The sequence below is a fragment of the Peromyscus maniculatus genome, chromosome 1 (assembly GCF_049852395.1).
Source record: "Peromyscus maniculatus bairdii isolate BWxNUB_F1_BW_parent chromosome 1, HU_Pman_BW_mat_3.1, whole genome shotgun sequence".
NCBI classification, from domain to species: domain Eukaryota; kingdom Metazoa; phylum Chordata; class Mammalia; order Rodentia; family Cricetidae; genus Peromyscus; species Peromyscus maniculatus.
In genome coordinates this window covers 112,571,051-112,576,503 of record NC_134852.1, presented here as the reverse complement: position 1 = coordinate 112,576,503, position 5,453 = coordinate 112,571,051, and the positions used below count along the sequence as shown (strand labels likewise).

At 40.6% G+C, this 5,453-nt stretch overlaps 1 pseudogene; it reads left to right on the top strand.

Annotated features, from left to right (window-relative positions):
• Positions 1 to 2,427: 2,427 nt before the first annotated feature.
• LOC102906262 (T-cell ecto-ADP-ribosyltransferase 2 pseudogene) lies at positions 2,428 to 3,206 on the top strand (annotated as a pseudogene).
• The last annotated feature ends 2,247 nt before the right edge of the window (positions 3,207 to 5,453 follow it).

The window sequence follows — 5,453 nt, the reverse complement described above, 5'->3', positions numbered from 1 at the left end:
TTTTGGGTAAGTAGCAGGATGCCAAATGGCTCAGGCTGTATACAATGCTTGTGTTTATATGCTGTCCAGACAGAGCTTAATTTCACTTTGTTTGTGTCTTCAGAGTCCCATTATATCCTAATGTGGTGGGACTTAGGATACCCTGCCTCCATTTTCAAGGGCTTATAGGTGTGTGGTGCCATAACTGGTTATCTAGGAGGACTTTAAGAATTTAAGGAAGGATATATTATGTAGCAGAATATAGTTATTTTACAATGATTAATAATTATCAAAAGTTGAGGATATACAGAAGGTGGGACCCTTCACTGCAGTGCTGAACTCCTAGGTCTGTTGTTTCTACAGTGCCCCCTAAAGGCTCAGGGCAGGAGAAGCCAAGCTGTGGAGGAGCTGGGAGTCCCAGCCTTCCCAAGAGCAACTAGTCAGTCATAGCATGCAGCTCCATTCTGCCATTCTCAAGGTGTGGGGAGAGGATTATCTTGCCAGCTAAGTCAAAATTCTGTGGACAGTAACACAACAGCTTAGATAAGTGTGGGTAAGAGTTTTCATGATTTTCTAAAAGCTATAGGCAGGAATGAAGGGATGGGTCCACAGCAACAAGGGTGACCTCCCTTCTCACTCCTTGACTTATTCTTCAGTGTATACTTAGTTTATCCACCCCTCAAAGAGTAGTGAAAACATTATATTCTCATAAGATATAAGTAGTAATAAGGCAGCTTGTGTTAATCTGCTTCCTTCCTTTGTTTTTCTCTTCCTTTTGTGTGTGTGTACACAGACATGTGTGGGCATATTTACTGGTGTGGCACATACATGTTTGGGAACATGCACATGTGTGAGCTTATCTATTTGTGTGGGTACATGCATGTAGAAGTCAGAGGACAATCTCTGGTGTCATTTCCCAGGGACCATCCACCATTTTTGTAAAGACAGGGTCTCTCACAGCCCTGGGACTCACCAAGTAGGCTGGTCTGGCTGTCCAGTGAATCTTGGGGATCTCAGGGACCAATCTCTCTCCACCACCTGGTGCTGGAATACAAGTGCATGTCATCACACCTCCTTTTTCCCTGTGGGTTCTTGGGATCAAACTCAGGTCTTTGTTTGCAAGGCAAGTTCTTTACCCACTGAGCTTTCTCCTCAGTTTGTGTTTATTACTATCACAAAATGCTTGATGATGGAAAGTTTATAAAGTAAAGGTGCTTATTCAGTTCACAGTCTGATAGCTGGAAAGTCTTAATATCATGAAAGTGCTGGCTGGTTAGGTTTTCCTGGCTGAATCACAATCTTCTCTATCACAATGTCAGGGAAGCCATTGCCATGTGCAGAAGGGAACACATGGCAAGAGAGGAAGCCAGAGAGGTTCTGGGGCCAGACTGGCTCTTGCAGGAACTGAGTAGGATCCCACTTTCATTGTCCAGTATTTGCTTGCAGATGTTCTTGAAGTTGAAGATAACATCTCTTCTAGACTCAAAAGTTCACATGTTCCTCCCGACTTGGTTTTTCACCCGTCAGGTAATATTCTCAACCCACACTCTGTTGACCTTGCTTTTCCCTGCCCACGTCTTTGTGATATTACTATTCCCAGACTTGAGTATGCAGTCAGAGGATGGAAGACAGCACAAATCTTGAAGAAGTAATGTAGACGTAACCAACCATCTTATTAAATAAGAAACACAGAGCCAATGTAAAGATGAAAGCCCAAGAGGTCAGAGCTAAGAGCCTTACCCTTCCTGCTTCAGCTATCCTCTCCAGCCAAGAGACCTACTTCCTGTGTTTTTGTCTTTATATAGACTTTCTGTTCTGCCTTCTCATTGGTTGTAAACCCAACCACATGATCGCCTCATCACTGCCTGTCTGTACAGACCTCCAGGTCTTCTATGGTTGGTATTGAGATTAAAGGCATGTGTCTCCAATGCTGGCTGTATCCTTAAACACACAGAGATCTACTTAGCTCTGCCTACCAAGTGCAGGGATTAAAGGCATGCACCACTACTGCCCAGCTTTTGCTATGGCTCTAATAGCTCTGACCCCTGGGCAACTTTATTTATTAACTTACAAATAAAATCACATTTCAGTACAAATAAAATATCACCATAAAGTAATGTAAAAATAATATCAGCAAGGGGGAGATTGTGTGTGACTCAATGTGAATAAAACACAATGATATATGTTTATGAAAATGTCATAATGAGGCCTGCTTTTTTTGTATGCTGACTAAACATTGGATTGAATAAAGAAGGAAAAAAGTATCTGTAAATACAAAAGAATCAGAGATATCAGTCTTACATTTCTGTATTCCTTATAACGTCCATAATGAGACTGTGTTCATGGCATATGCTACATCTCATGCTGTAGGCTCCAGACAGCACCCAGCACATGCTGATAACTTAGCAAATTTATCGAGCAACAAAGAACTCTACTTCTCTCTTTGAGATGACAGGCCTGACTGAGCCTTCCGACCTGGACATGGCTCCCAATGCATTTGATGATCAGTACGAGGGCTGTGTTGAAGATATGGAGAGAAAAGCACCCCAGTTGTTACAAGAAGACTTCAACACAATAGGCAATTAAAACTTGAGTAGGTAAAGGCAGAGAAAAAATTGAAGGGGATTATAAAAAGACAATGAGCAATCCCAAAGGTTTTCAAGATGTCCATGGAATGGCTTTAGTGGCCTACAGTGGGACAATACATGAAGATTTTAACAGAGCAGTTAGAGAATTAAAAAAAATCCTGGTAACTTCCATTACAAGGCCTTCCATCACTGCCTAACAAGAGCTCTTCAGCTTCTGTGGAGTGATAATTGTTACAATGTTTACTGAGGCATCAGGAACAAGTTACCTTACACTGTGGAGGTGTCTTTATGATTTGGGCAGTTCGCTTATTCATCTTTGGAAGAGATGGTAGCTCTTTATGGTTTTGGTCATGTTCATTGGACACTGTTTATCATCAAAACCTGCTTGGGTGTTCATATAAAATCATTTTTTTTCACAAACCTGAACAAGAGGAGATGTAAATTTTAGGCTATGAAGTATATCACAATGTCACTGTAACATCAAGTGGAAAGAGGAATGACAAAATTTTTCTGCACTCCCCCGGAAGAGAGAAGAGCAACTTCAATTGCTTCTATTGCGGTTCTACCAACAACAGTCATTTCAGCAGCTCAGGTGAGTCTGGGTCTGTGTTAGAAGTGGAGCTGGTGGGGACATCATGAAATGGAAGAGGGGTGCTCCCTACCAGAAGACACCTGGTAGACCATGCACATGGCAAAGGTGCCTAGAATGATGAAGGGTAGCATTGGTAAAGCCAAGGAGCACACACCTCAGTGAAGGTGTTTCAGAAATGGGTGAACACAGTGAGCGACTTCAGGAAAACGCTACTACCAGGTTTAGGCTTATAAGGAGTGAAAAGTGCCATCAGCGGATATTTATCCTTTCAAACTAAAACTTTCCTGTGTTTGGGATCTCTATGGCTGTATACCTATTATTCCTTGTGGCTTGGGTTCTCTCTTCATCCCTTGACCACATGTCTCAATCTATGAAAGCAAAGACACCATCAATTTTAGTTTGGTAATTACTTTTCAAGGCATAGTTCAAATATCATTTATCATAGCAGTCCTTCCTTAATACTTTCAGAGAAAAATTACTCTATCATGCTCTCTGTCATAGGTTTGGGGCCACACTCTATGGTAATCTGGTTCAAACATCTAGCTTTGTGACTCTTGGCAAGTTACCAGATATCTGTGCCTCAGTTTCCCTATTTGAATCACACAGACCCAAATGACAAATATTCTTGTAATATTGTTTTGAGAATTAAAAGAGAGGAATTCAAGATGTATTACTTGGCATGTAGATATCAATCGACAAACGCCTTTTGTTTTTAAAGATGAAGACCCATGTGCACATGTCAGACATCTGATCCAAACTCATAATGGAGTAGGTCTTGACATTCACAGGAAAATCAATTGCTTACAGTCTAGAGACCTTGTCTCCTACTGCCCACTACTCAGGATCTGCACAGTGTCTGGATTACTTACTTACATTCAGGCCTCACTAAATGCTGTCCTAGGAAGTTAAGTTTGAGTGAGAGGCCAGGGAGAACCTGAAATGAGTTACAGTTAGACTACTAAGTACAGAATGATCTTAGATCTAATTAGCTCTGACACTCTAGGGTGTCTGGAAACATGGGAAGTCTTTGGGGGCAGGAAGTGGATCTACAGAAGCAATCACAGAGGCTTTATGCATCTATATAGAGAAAATTTGAATTTATATCAAGCCCAAGGAAACCATGACCACTCTAATCAGGTCCACAGTACAACAAGACAGCTATTTGGCACCCAAATGTCCAACACCCACATCCACAAAAGACCTGAGAATGCTTTAAAAAAGATTTCAAGCACACAAAAACAGAGATGAGCATGGACCTAGTCTCACAGTCTCATGCCAGCTGCAGTGCAGAGATGTGTCTCCTGGCAGATGTCTGCAGGATGGACCCATCTGCTAGCTACCATGCTTTACTGCCATACACTAAGCTGAGAAGTGCCAGTGACTAACATAGCAGCTTAAGGTTTGTCTTAAGCGATCAAATAAAAGAAAACATAGATGCTCCGTAAAGACAGATCCAGACCAAAATAAAAAAATCCCTCCAAATGAGTTACAGTGTGTTAAAAAATACACATAGGCTTGACTGAGAGGAAAAAGGGGTATATACAGTCATTGATTAAAAAATAGTTTAAAAATAATATAGCCCTTTAAAAAGGAGTAAAGTAAACAATAATAAAAGTATAATAAGTCAGGTAAAGATGAAAAATACACAGAGAGTATGGATGCTGTATGTTATTGTGTTGTATTTGAATTTTTTTGACTGCTGAAGAAGGAGTGTTAGTTGGTAATAGACATTGTATTATGAAAGCTGCTAGATTAAACCAACCTACATATTTTAAAAGTATCTTGACTTCAAAATGGAAGTCAGAAGATGAGTTGCTTTGGGAGTGAGGTGATGCTTTTAGTTCACAGGAAATGAGAGGCTGTGGACTCATACCAGGTTAAAGATGATCAGGTTTGATTAAGGAAGACACCCCCTGAAAGCCTGGCCACAGACATAAAGAAATAAGTGTAAAAAAACTACAAAGCATGTAATGTATATTTTACCTGCTCAAATTTAGTTTGAAGTCTATTTTATTAGACATTAGGACAGCTACACCAGCTTGCTTCTTAGGTCCATTTGCTTGGAAAGCCTTTTCCCAGCCCTTTACTCTGAGGTAGTGTCTGTCTTTGAAGTTAAGGTGTGTTTCTTGTATGTAGCAGAAGGGTGGATCCTGTTTTCTTATCCACTCTGTTAGTCTGTGTCTTTTTATAGGTGAATTGAGACCATTGATATTGATGGATATTAATGACCAGTGATTGTTAATTCCTGTTTATTTTTTGTGGTCATGTTGCGTTTTCCTTCTTTGGTGTTTGTT